The following is a 13,826-nucleotide window of genomic DNA, read 5'->3' on the forward strand; positions in this document are numbered from 1 at the left end:
CCAGGATGGGGAGCAGAAGGTACAAGAGCAAGTGTCTGCGTGGCTTTTGCAGGACACGATGCCGGCTGCACAGCAGGGGAACAGCTGGCGGTGCTGAACCCCACTGACACATTGGCTGGTGTTTTTCTCTGTGCAGCTAGCAGTACCGGGCCCCAACTGGCGGTGTTGGAGCCCGGGGTCAGCAGGAGGAGGAGAGGGAGCAGAGTGTAGGCCGAAGCCTGCACTGGCGGCAGCTTTGGGTCTGTTGTGCCTGCGTGGCTGTTGCAGGACACGTTGCCGGCTGCACAGCAGGGGAACAGCTGGCGGTGCTGAACCCCACTGACACATTGGCGAGGTGTTTTTCTCTGTGCAGCTAGCAGTACCGGGCCCCAACTGGCGGTGTTGGAGCCCGGGCTCTGCAGGGGGAGCAGAGTGTAGGCCGAAGCCTAATCGAACCAATTTCAAAGGTAACCTTTAACCCCCCCTCAGGGGTTACAAAGTAGAAGAGCCACAGCTTATGCAGCAGTAGTGGTGCACAAGTCAAAGGTTGCTCTTTTAATTTGGCTCCTTGCACACGCTGAATGGAACACGTATAACATTTAGCCCTTTATACAGTCAAACTGTGTTGGAGGCGCGAGTTCCCTTTGTAATGAGACGCAGCACAGATGTCAAGAATCCCACCTTGGTGCTGGGTGCAGCCTCCTGAGCGTTGTTATTTGCTGTACAGGAGTCTGCGCTGTCGTGTTATCCCCTGGCCTAGCGCTGTTAGCGCTGCCCATCTTCTGACCTCATTTAATGTTGGCTGGTGCGGTTCGCGATGCCCATGAATCACAGCCCCGCAGTGTATTGACATAGTTAAAACACTGCGGGGCTGGGATTCATGGCCTGGCGCAGTACATATGTTCGCCTCTCGCTTGGGTTCTTACACCTGCTTCAGACTATGTGGCGTCAGCTGATCCCTTATCGCATGCCACGGCCATGAAGCCGCACAGTCTGAAGAAGGCGGAAGGAGATGAGGGACAGGCGAACTGATGCACTGCTCATGCCCATCAAACACACCCTCGCAGTCCCAAGAAATAAGACACCGAGGGGCGTTGTGTGGGTCAGGGCGGCCGCAGAGGCGCAGGCAGCCAAACAATGATGCCAGAAGACGGGCAGCGCTACCAAGGGGGTTGCAGCGTGTCATTACAAAGGAAAGTCACACCACCGGGACGGTTAAATGGTCACACAGAGGACACATTTTAGACGTGTTTTCCGTTCCACATGTGCGAGGAGAATACGTTTATGAGCCACCTTGCACACATGCAGCATTACCGCTGTACAAGGTGGCCTTAAAAACGTACAAACGCCTGGGGGAGGGGGGACAGGTTCCCTTCAATTTCAGTTCTGGTGTCTGCGTGGCTTTTGCAGGACACGATGCCGGCTGCACAGCAGGGGAACAGCTGGCGGTGCTGAACCCCACTGACACATTGGCTGGTGTTTTTCTCTGTGCAGCTAGCAGTACCGGGCCCCAACTGGTGGTGTTGGAGCCCGGGGTCAGCAGGAGGAGGAGAGGGAGCAGAGTGTAGGCCGAAGCCTGCACTGGCGGCAGCTTTGGGTCTGTTGTGCCTGCGTGGCTGTTGCAGGACACGTTGCCGGCTGCACAGCAGGGGAACAGCTGGCGGTGCTGAACCCCACTGACACATTGGCGAGGTGTTTTTCTCTGTGCAGCTAGCAGTACCGGGCCCCAACTGGCGGTGTTGGAGCCCGGGCTCTGCAGGGGGAGCAGAGTGTAGGCCGAAGCCTAATCGAACCAATTTCAAAGGTAACCTTTAACCCCCCCTCAGGGGTTACAAAGTAGAAGAGCCACAGCTTATGCAGCAGTAGTGGTGCACAAGTCAAAGGTTGCTCTTTTAATTTGGCTCCTTGCACACGCTGAATGGAACACGTATAACATTTAGCCCTTTATACAGTCAAACTGTGTTGGAGGCGCGAGTTCCCTTTGTAATGAGACGCAGCACAGATGTCAAGAATCCCACCTTGGTGCTGGGTGCAGCCTCCTGAGCGTTGTTATTTGCTGTACAGGAGTCTGCGCTGTCGTGTTATCCCCTGGCCTAGCGCTGTTAGCGCTGCCCATCTTCTGACCTCATTTAATGTTGGCTGGTGCGGTTCGCGATGCCCATGAATCACAGCCCCGCAGTGTATTGACATAGTTAAAACACTGCGGGGCTGGGATTCATGGCCTGGCGCAGTACATATGTTCGCCTCTCGCTTGGGTTCTTACACCTGCTTCAGACTATGTGGCGTCAGCTGATCCCTTATCGCATGCCACGGCCATGAAGCCGCACAGTCTGAAGAAGGCGGAAGGAGATGAGGGACAGGCGAACTGATGCACTGCTCATGCCCATCAAACACACCCTCGCAGTCCCAAGAAATAAGACACCGAGGGGCGTTGTGTGGGTCAGGGCGGCCGCAGAGGCGCAGGCAGCCAAACAATGATGCCAGAAGACGGGCAGCGCTACCAAGGGGGTTGCAGCGTGTCATTACAAAGGAAAGTCACACCACCGGGACGGTTAAATGGTCACACAGAGGACACATTTTAGACGTGTTTTCCGTTCCACATGTGCGAGGAGAATACGTTTATGAGCCACCTTGCACACATGCAGCATTACCGCTGTACAAGGTGGCCTTAAAAACGTACAAACGCCTGGGGGAGGGGGGACAGGTTCCCTTCAATTTCAGTTCTGGTGTCTGCGTGGCTTTTGCAGGACACGATGCCGGCTGCACAGCAGGGGAACAGCTGGCGGTGCTGAACCCCACTGACACATTGGCTGGTGTTTTTCTCTGTGCAGCTAGCAGTACCGGGCCCCAACTGGCGGTGTTGGAGCCCGGGGTCAGCAGGAGGAGGAGAGGGAGCAGAGTGTAGGCCGAAGCCTGCACTGGCGGCAGCTTTGGGTCTGTTGTGCCTGCGTGGCTGTTGCAGGACACGTTGCCGGCTGCACAGCAGGGGAACAGCTGGCGGTGCTGAACCCCACTGACACATTGGCGAGGTGTTTTTCTCTGTGCAGCTAGCAGTACCGGGCCCCAACTGGCGGTGTTGGAGCCCGGGCTCTGCAGGGGGAGCAGAGTGTAGGCCGAAGCCTAATCGAACCAATTTCAAAGGTAACCTTTAACCCCCCCTCAGGGGTTACAAAGTAGAAGAGCCACAGCTTATGCAGCAGTAGTGGTGCACAAGTCAAAGGTTGCTCTTTTAATTTGGCTCCTTGCACACGCTGAATGGAACACGTATAACATTTAGCCCTTTATACAGTCAAACTGTGTTGGAGGCGCGAGTTCCCTTTGTAATGAGACGCAGCACAGATGTCAAGAATCCCACCTTGGTGCTGGGTGCAGCCTCCTGAGCGTTGTTATTTGCTGTACAGGAGTCTGCGCTGTCGTGTTATCCCCTGGCCTAGCGCTGTTAGCGCTGCCCATCTTCTGACCTCATTTAATGTTGGCTGGTGCGGTTCGCGATGCCCATGAATCACAGCCCCGCAGTGTATTGACATAGTTAAAACACTGCGGGGCTGGGATTCATGGCCTGGCGCAGTACATATGTTCGCCTCTCGCTTGGGTTCTTACACCTGCTTCAGACTATGTGGCGTCAGCTGATCCCTTATCGCATGCCACGGCCATGAAGCCGCACAGTCTGAAGAAGGCGGAAGGAGATGAGGGACAGGTGAACTGATGCACTGCTCATGCCCATCAAACACACCCTCGCAGTCCCAAGAAATAAGACACCGAGGGGCGTTGTGTGGGTCAGGGCGGCTGCAGAGGCGCAGGCAGCCAAACAATGATGCCAGAAGACGGGCAGCGCTACCAAGGGGGTTGCAGCGTGTCATTACAAAGGAAAGTCACACCACCGGGACGGTTAAATGGTCACACAGAAGACACATTTTAGACGTGTTTTCCGTTCCACATGTGCGAGGAGAATACGTTTATGAGCCACCTTGCACACATGCAGCATTACCGCTGTACAAGGTGGCCTTAAAAACGTACAAACGCCTGGGGGAGGGGGGACAGGTTCCCTTCAATTTCAGTTCTGGTGTCTGCGTGGCTTTTGCAGGACACGATGCCGGCTGCACAGCAGGGGAACAGCTGGCGGTGCTGAACCCCACTGACACATTGGCTGGTGTTTTTCTCTGTGCAGCTAGCAGTACCGGGCCCCAACTGGCGGTGTTGGAGCCCGGGGTCAGCAGGAGGAGGAGAGGGAGCAGAGTGTAGGCCGAAGCCTGCACTGGCGGCAGCTTTGGGTCTGTTGTGCCTGCGTGGCTGTTGCAGGACACGTTGCCGGCTGCACAGCAGGGGAACAGCTGGCGGTGCTGAACCCCACTGACACATTGGCGAGGTGTTTTTCTCTGTGCAGCTAGCAGTACCGGGCCCCAACTGGCGGTGTTGGAGCCCGGGCTCTGCAGGGGGAGCAGAGTGTAGGCCGAAGCCTAATCGAACCAATTTCAAAGGTAACCTTTAACCCCCCCTCAGGGGTTACAAAGTAGAAGAGCCACAGCTTATGCAGCAGTAGTGGTGCACAAGTCAAAGGTTGCTCTTTTAATTTGGCTCCTTGCACACGCTGAATGGAACACGTATAACATTTAGCCCTTTATACAGTCAAACTGTGTTGGAGGCGCGAGTTCCCTTTGTAATGAGACGCAGCACAGATGTCAAGAATCCCACCTTGGTGCTGGGTGCAGCCTCCTGAGCGTTGTTATTTGCTGTACAGGAGTCTGCGCTGTCGTGTTATCCCCTGGCCTAGCGCTGTTAGCGCTGCCCATCTTCTGACCTCATTTAATGTTGGCTGGTGCGGTTCGCGATGCCCATGAATCACAGCCCCGCAGTGTATTGACATAGTTAAAACACTGCGGGGCTGGGATTCATGGCCTGGCGCAGTACATATGTTCGCCTCTCGCTTGGGTTCTTACACCTGCTTCAGACTATGTGGCGTCAGCTGATCCCTTATCGCATGCCACGGCCATGAAGCCGCACAGTCTGAAGAAGGCGGAAGGAGATGAGGGACAGGCGAACTGATGCACTGCTCATGCCCATCAAACACACCCTCGCAGTCCCAAGAAATAAGACACCGAGGGGCGTTGTGTGGGTCAGGGCGGCCGCAGAGGCGCAGGCAGCCAAACAATGATGCCAGAAGACGGGCAGCGCTACCAAGGGGGTTGCAGCGTGTCATTACAAAGGAAAGTCACACCACCGGGACGGTTAAATGGTCACACAGAGGACACATTTTAGACGTGTTTTCCGTTCCACATGTGCGAGGAGAATACGTTTATGAGCCACCTTGCACACATGCAGCATTACCGCTGTACAAGGTGGCCTTAAAAACGTACAAACGCCTGGGGGAGGGGGGACAGGTTCCCTTCAATTTCAGTTCTGGTGTCTGCGTGGCTTTTGCAGGACACGATGCCGGCTGCACAGCAGGGGAACAGCTGGCGGTGCTGAACCCCACTGACACATTGGCTGGTGTTTTTCTCTGTGCAGCTAGCAGTACCGGGCCCCAACTGGCGGTGTTGGAGCCCGGGGTCAGCAGGAGGAGGAGAGGGAGCAGAGTGTAGGCCGAAGCCTGCACTGGCGGCAGCTTTGGGTCTGTTGTGCCTGCGTGGCTGTTGCAGGACACGTTGCCGGCTGCACAGCAGGGGAACAGCTGGCGGTGCTGAACCCCACTGACACATTGGCGAGGTGTTTTTCTCTGTGCAGCTAGCACATCTGGGCCCCAACTGGCGGTGTTAGAGCCCAGGGTCAGCAGGAGGAGCAGGGGGAGCGGAGTGTAGGCCGAAGCCTGCACTGGAGCAAGTTGAAAGGAAACCTTTAACCCCCCCCCCAGGCGTTTGTAGCTGGAAGAGCCATCGTGTACAGCACTAATGCTGGAAAAGGTAAACTTTTGCTCTTTTAATTATGGTCCTTGCAGATGCTGAACCTAACACTTATGAAATGTGTCCCCTCACAGCGTTCAACCGTCCGGTAGGTGGAACTTTCCTTTGTCATGTGACGCAGCACAGCCGTCATTTTTACCCCCTTGTCGCCGTGCGCCGCCTCCTCAGCGTTGTTTGAATCTGTCCCGGAGCCTGCGCTGTTAGGTTACCCCTTGGCCATGCACACATTTTGCGCTGCCCGTCTTCTGACATCATTTGCTGTCAGGCTGGCTGCGCCTGTGCGGGTGCGCTGTCCGAGATTCAGCCTCGCGGTGTCGTCTAATGTAATCCCACCGCGGGCCTGCGATCCGTGTCCATGCGCAGTGCATATCCTCGCCTCTCACTCCCCTCCCTACGGCTTCTTAAGACTGTGCGGTGTCACGGCCGTGGCATGCTATTAGGGATCAGCTGACACCGAACAGTCTGAAGAAGCCGTAGGGAGGGGAGTGAGAGGCGAGGATATGCACTGCGCATGGACACGGATCCCAGGCCCGCGGTGGGATTACATTAGACGACACCGCGAGGCTGAATCTCGGACAGCGCACCCGCACAGGCGCAGCCAGCCTGACAGCAAATGATGTCAGAAGACGGGCAGCGCAAAATGTGTGCATGGCCAAGGGGTAACCTAACAGCGCAGGCTCCGGGACAGATTCAAACAACGCTGAGGAGGCGGCGCACGGCGACAAGGGGGTAAAAATGACGGCTGTGCTGCGTCACATGACAAAGGAAAGTTCCACCTACCGGACGGTTGAACGCTGTGAGGGGACACATTTCATAAGTGTTAGGTTCAGCATCTGCAAGGAGCACCACGAAAAGAGGCACTTTTTCCCTTTGCATCATTACTGCTGCACAAGGTGGCTCCTTCAGTAACAAACGCCTGGGGGGGGGGGGGACAGGTTCCCTTAAATTTAACTTGTTGTGCCTGCGTGGCGGTCGCAGTACACGTTGCCGTATACACAGCAGGGGAACAGCTGGCGGTGCTGAACCCCACTAACACATTGGCGAGGTGTTTGGCTCTGTGCGTACAGCACTTCTGGACGGCAACTGGCGGTGTTGGAGCCCAGGGACAGGTTGAGGAGGAGGAGGTTGGAGGAGGTAGGAGGGATTGCCACACACACAGCAGGGGAACAGCTGACGTTACTGAACCCCAATAACAGAGGAGGGACTGTTGACTGTGCGTACAGCACTTCTGGACGGCAACTGGCGGTGTTGGAGCCCAGGGACAGGTGGAGGAGGAGGAGGTTGGAGGAGGTAGGAGGGATTGCCACACACACAGCAGGGGAACAGCTGACGTTACTGAACCCCAATAACAGAGGAGCGACTGTTGACTGTGCGTACAGCACTTCTGGACGGCAACTGGCGGTGTTGGAGCCCAGGGACAGGTGGAGGAGGAGGAGGTTGGAGGAGGTAGGAGGGATTGCCACACACACAGCAGGGGAACAGCTGACGTTACTGAACCCCAATAACAGAGGAGCGACTGTTGACTGTGCGTACAGCACTTCTGGACGGCAACTGGCGGTGTTGGAGCCCAGGGGCAGGTGGAGGAGGAGGAGGTTGGAGGAGGTAGGAGGGATTGCCACACACACAGCAGGGGAACAGCTGACGTTACTGAACCCCAATAACAGAGGAGCGACTGTTGACTGTGCGTACAGCACTTCTGGACGGCAACTGGCGGTGTTGGAGCCCAGGGGCAGGTGGAGGAGGAGGAGGTTGGAGGAGGTAGGAGGGATTGCCACACACACAGCAGGGGAACAGCTGACGTTACTGAACCCCAATAACAGAGGAGGGACTGTTGACTGTGCGTACAGCACTTCTGGACGGCAACTGGCGGTGTTGGAGCCCAGGGACAGGTGGAAAAGCAGAGGAACACAATGTAGGCCGAAGCCTGAGAAAGTCGAAAGGGAACCTTTAACCCCCCCCCAAGGCGTTTGTAGCTGAAAGAGCCAGCTTGTGCAGCACAAAAGATGCAAAAGGAAAAGGTGGCTCTTTTCATCATGCTCCTTGCAAACACAGAACTAAACACTTATAAAATGTGTCCCCTGCAACCGTAAAACCGTCCCGGAGGTGGGACTTTCCTTCGTAATGTGACGCAGCACAGCCGTCATTCCTACCCCCCCGGCGCCGCGCACCGGCTCCTCAGCGTTGTTTTATTCCGTCCCGGAGCCTGCGCTGTTATGTTATCCCGTGGCCAGGCACACTTAGCGCTGCCCGTCTTCTGGCATCATTTGGTGTCAGGATGGCTGCGCCTGTGCGGCCGCGCTGGCAGAGAGCCCGCCTCGCAGTGTCTTCTGATTTAATCCCACTGGGGGCCTGGGATCCATGGACATGCGCAGTGCATATCCTCGCCTCTCACTCCCCTCCCTACGGCTTCTTAAGACTGTGCGGTGTCACGGCCGTGGCATGCTATTAGGGACCAGCTGACACCAAACAGTCTGAAGAAGCCATAGGGAAATGAGTGAGAGGTGGAGGTTCAGATATGCACTGCGCATGTCCATGGATCCCAGGCCCCCAGTGGGATTAAATCAGAAGACACTGCGAGGCGGGCTCTCTGCCAGCGCGGCCGCACAGGCGCAGCCATCCTGACACCAAATGATGCCAGAAGACGGGCAGCGCTAAGTGTGCCTGGCCACGGGATAACATAACAGCGCAGGCTCCGGGACGGAATAAAACAACGCTGAGGAGCCGGTGCGCGGCGCCGGGGGGGTAGGAATGACGGCTGTGCTGCGTCACATTACGAAGGAAAGTCCCACCTCCGGGACGGTTTTACGGTTGCAGGGGACACATTTTATAAGTGTTTAGTTCTGTGTTTGCAAGGAGCATGATGAAAAGAGCCACCTTTTCCTTTTGCATCTTTTGTGCTGCACAAGGTGGCTCTTTCAGTAACAAACGCCTTGGGGGGGGGGGACAGATTCCCTTACATTTCAGTTGTTGTGTCAGCGTGGCGGTCGCATGACACATTGCCGGCTACACAGCTGGGGATCAGCTGACGTTACTGAAACCCAATAACACTGGGTCGTATGTTTTGACTGTGCAGACGGCACTTCTGAGCCTCAACTGGCGGTGTTGGAGCACAGGAATTTAAGTTCAGGTGGTAGAAAGATGAACACAACAGGAGACCTGGATAACGTATACAGTGACCTAATTATTTAATCAGGAGGAGGAGTGGCAAATTCCTGCGAGATCCAGGCCATGTTCATTTTCAGGAAAGTAAGCCGGTCAACGTTATCGGAGGATAGTCGCATGCGACGGTCAGTTAGTACACCACCTGCAGCACTAAAGACACGTTCCGATAATACACTGGCCGCAGGGCAAGACAGCACCTCCAATGCATACTGGCTTAGCTCTGGCCATGTATCCAGCTTTGAGACCCAAAACTTGAAAGGGGAAGAGCCGTCTGGGAGTACAGCAAGAGGGCAAGACATGTAGTCTGTCACCATCTGACGGAACCGTTGCCTCCTGCTGACTGGAGCCGTCTGTGATGGTGTAGACTTTTGTGGGGGGCACAGAAAACTGTGCCACAGTTGGGCCATACTGGTCTTGCCTTGGGCAGAGGCACTGCTTCTGCTCCCTCTTTGTGCAGAGCCTCCTCCACTGCCTGGACGCACTGAGCTGCTTTGTAATGCACTAGCAGCACTTCTCTCAGTTGGAATGGAGAAGATGATGGAATTGACCAGTGTGTCTTGGTACTCCCGCATTTTTCGCTCCCGGTTCAACGGTGTGATGAGGCTTTCTACGTTGTCCCGGTAGCGAGGATCGAGGAGGGTGAACACCCAATAATCAGACATGTTGAGAATGTGGGCGATGCGGCGGTCGTTTCTCAGGCACTGCAGCATGTAATCCACCATGTGCTGCAGACTGCCAACTGCCCAAGAAACGCTGTCCCCTGCTGGAGGTGTGATCTCTGCCTGCTCGTCATCACCCCACCCTCGCTGTACACACTGAGTACTGGACAATTCGGTAACTCCCTCCTCTGGACGGACGTCTTCCTCCTCCATTGACTCCTCCTCATCCTCCTCACAAACTGTCCCCTGCCTACGCGTTTGTGAGGAACCACGTGGCGCTGACTGTCCAGAAGATGATGGAAATGGTGAATCCTCATCCTCCACCTCTTCCACAACATCATCCCTTAGCGCTTGCAGTGATTTTTCAAGCAGGCAGATAAGGGGGACAGTCATGCTGACTAGTGCATCATCTGCACTCGCCATCCGCGTGGAATAATCAAAGGGACGCAAAACCTGGCAGACGTCATTCATAGTGGCCCACTCTGTGGTTGTGAAGTCTGTACGGCGCTGACTGCGACTTTTTTGCGCCTGAAGCAGCTGGTACTCCATTACAGCTTGCTGCTGCTCACACAACCGCTCCAACATATGTAACGTGGAATTCCACCTGGTAGGTAGGTCACATATGATGCGATGTTCCGGCAGGCGGTGTCGGCGCTGCAGAGCCGCAATGCGCGCTTTTGCCGTGCTGGAACGCCGCAAGTGAGCACACTCTAGGCGGACCTTGTGCAGCAGTGCATCAAGATCCGGATAGTCCCTCAAAAAGCTCTGCACGACCAAATTGAGCACATGTGCCAGACATGGGATGTGAGTGAGGTTGCCGAGGCCCAGAGCTGCCACCAGATTTCGGCCATTATCACACACTACCATGCCTGGCTGGAGATTCGCTGGCACAAACCACACATCGCTCTCCTGCTTGATGGCATTCCAGAGCTCCTGCGCTGTGTGGCTACGATTCCCCAAAAAAATTAATTTCAACACGGCCTGTTGACGTTTGGCCACGGCTGTGCTCATGTCGGTCGTAACAGGTACACGTTCATCACGGGTCCATGTGGAGGTGGACTGTGACGGCTCCTGCAGCGATGATTCTGAGGAACTGGTGTAAGAGGAGGAGTCAATGCGTACAGAATGGATTCCTGCAATCCTTGGAGTGGGCAGGACACGTCCTGCGCCACTCGCACGGTCTGTACCTGGCTCAACGACATTAACCCAATGGGCAGTGAGGGAAAGGTATCGCCCCTGTCCATGTTGACTGGTCCACGCATCGGTGGTGAGGTGGACCTTGCTACTGACGGCGTTCAGAAGCGCGTGTTTTATGTGTCCCTCCACATGCTTGTGCAGGGCAGGGACGGCTTGCCTGCTGAAGTAAAAGCGGCTGGGCACATTGTACTGTGGGACTGCCAATGACATCAAGTCACGGAAGCTGTCAGTCTCCACCAGCCTGAATGACAGCATTTCCAGTGACAGCAGTTTGGCAATGCCTGCAGTCAGAGCCTGTGCTCGTGGGTGGTTTGACGAGAAAGGCCGCCTTTTCTCCCATGCCTGTACTACCGATGGCTGTAGACTGGGCTGGGAGTGTGTGGATGACTGGGAAAGTGGTGCTGCGGGTGGAATTACAGCGGGTCTCTGGACAACAGGGCCAGAGGTTCTTCCACGGCGATCCTGGGAGGAAGCCGAACCAGCTGCGTGTGAGCTAGAGGAAGAGGCAACACGAGCTGAAGAGGTGGTAGCTGCCGCTGTTGGTTGGCCTACCTCTTCAGTGTGTTTTTCTAACTCCGCCGGGTGCCTGTTGCGCACATGTTTCCACATGTTGGAGGTATTGAGGTTGCTGACATTTTTCCCTCTTTTGACTTTTTGATGACACACGTTGCATCTGACATAGCAAATGTCATCTGCAACTGTGTCAAAAAAGGACCAGGCACTGCAAGTCTTGGGAGCGCCCTTTTTGGCTTTTGGAAGAGACATGCTCCTAACGGGTGCCAAAGCGGAGGCTGCAGGATCCGCAGTCTTCCCCCTCCCTCTCCCTCTTTGGGCCGTACGGGGAATCTCTTCCTCAGAGCTGCTCCCACCACCTTCCTGTCCCTCACGCCAAGATGGGTCGAGGACCTCATCATCTACACTACCCTCTGCCCCCAACTGCTCCTCCTGGGTAGTCTCAGCAGCAGAGCACGCACCAGTAAGTGGCACCTGAGTGTCATCATCAGCTGATGCGGCCTGCGATGTGGTGACCGGAGCCACTGGCCCACCCGCCTCTTCAGAGGAAGACAGAAAAAGCTGTTGGGCATCACTGCACCCTGCCTCTTCTTCCATTTCTCCAATGCTGCTTGGCTGGCCCCCTGTTTCCAAGCCAAGAGATTCAGAGAACAGAAGTAGAGACGGCTCCTGTCCTGGGCTCTCTGTCTGCCTGGGCAATTTGGCAGGTGGTGAAGAGACAGATGGCTGCTCTCCAGTGCTCTGTGTCTGAGAGGATGTGGCACTAATGGAAGTTGATGCATTAGCTGCCATCCATCCGACAACAGCTTCAATTTGGTCTTGACGCAGCAGCGGTGTACGGCGCTCTGACACAAAGCTGCGCATGAACGACTGTTGCCTGGTGAAAGTGGGTGCTGATGAGTCACCGGTGCCCGCAGCAGGCACAGAATCCCCACGTCCCCTCCCTGCTCCGCGCCCACGCCCACGCCCACGTGCCTTACTCACTGCCTTCTTCATCTTGGTTGACTGATAAAGATAAGCAGAAAAGTACTAACGGATTTGTGTGCTTATTCCTGAGCAACTCCTCCTAACAGGTATAAGAAACACTAATTTTCTAAAGTGTGGACTAGACTTTAATATGAGCTAATGTGGCCTACAGAAATGTAAAGTGGTGTAACTGGTGTGTTTGGTGAACTTTATTATTTATTTCTTTTTTGGGGGCTGAACTGACAACAGATAGAGCTGCAGTCACACAGAGACCGTGCAGACAGACGTAAACGGCGCTGCAAGGCCCAAAAACCCTCCTCTACTTTATCCTATGTAGTGTTTTTCCACAAATTAGCTGGAGACGGGTGGAAAGACACTAATAGGATTTTTTTAAATTAATTAGCAGCAGACTACACTACTTGAAAAAAAATTAAAATTGATTTGGCGGTATGACGCAGTGAACAACCCTGAGCTGGAGACAACCAGGCTACGGCTGCTCACAGACTACAGGGCGAGCTGCAGTCACACGGAGACCGTGCAGACAGCCGTAAACGGCGCTGCAAGGCCCAAAAACCCTCCTCTACTTTATCCTATGTAGTGTTTTTCCACAAATTAGCTGGAGACGGGTGGAAAGACACTAATAGGATTTTTTTAAATTAATTAGCAGCAGACTACACTACTTGAAAAAAAATTAAAATTGATTTGGCGGTATGACGCAGTGAACAACCCTGAGCTGGAGACAACCAGGCTACGGCTGCTCACAGACTACAGGGCGAGCTGCAGTCACACGGAGACCGTGCAGACAGCCGTAAACGGCGCTGCAAGGCCCAAAAACCCTCCTCTACTTTATCCTATGTAGTGTTTTTCCACAAATTAGCTGGAGACGGGTGGAAAGACACTAATAGGATTTTTTTGAATAAATTAGCAGCAGACTACACTACTTGGAAAAAAAAAAAGAAGAACAATATGAGGCAATGAACCACCCTCCCTGAACTGAATACAACCAGCTATGGATGGCCTATGTGGCTGCACTCAGACTAGAGAGTGGGCTGCACTCACACACACACACACACACACAGACCTTGCAGATCGCTGTGAAAACAGCGCTACAAGGCAAAAGCAAGGTGAATAGTAGGTGAACACAGCGGTTGCTAAATTAGCCTTTGGAAAGCACAAAGAAGCAAATCGCTATCTCTAAACTGTCCCTCAGTCAGCAAACAGCGTCCTGTCACTAACTGAATTCACAGCAGAGTGATCGCAAAATGGCGCCAGCGACTTTTAAACTGCATCATGACATCATTTCAGCAACCAATCACAGCCTTGCCAGTAGTTTCATGCCCTCCATGCTAAACAGGATGTGCCCACACTTGGAATCATTCTCATTGGCTGAATTTCGGAATTTTGAATCTGGGAACTTCCGATTCCGGTATCCGATACGCGGCAAGTATCGGAA

The 13,826-nt window shown here is 54.6% G+C and overlaps 1 protein-coding gene across 3 annotated transcripts in view; it reads left to right on the plus strand.

The window, feature by feature from the left end:
* The window catches only part of MTG1 (mitochondrial ribosome associated GTPase 1), a 374,570-nt gene that overhangs the window by 181,873 nt on the left and 178,871 nt on the right, over positions 1-13,826 (plus strand). The window lies entirely within an intron of this gene.

Source organism: Ranitomeya variabilis, chromosome 4 (assembly GCF_051348905.1).
Source record: "Ranitomeya variabilis isolate aRanVar5 chromosome 4, aRanVar5.hap1, whole genome shotgun sequence".
Classification (NCBI taxonomy): domain Eukaryota; kingdom Metazoa; phylum Chordata; class Amphibia; order Anura; family Dendrobatidae; genus Ranitomeya; species Ranitomeya variabilis.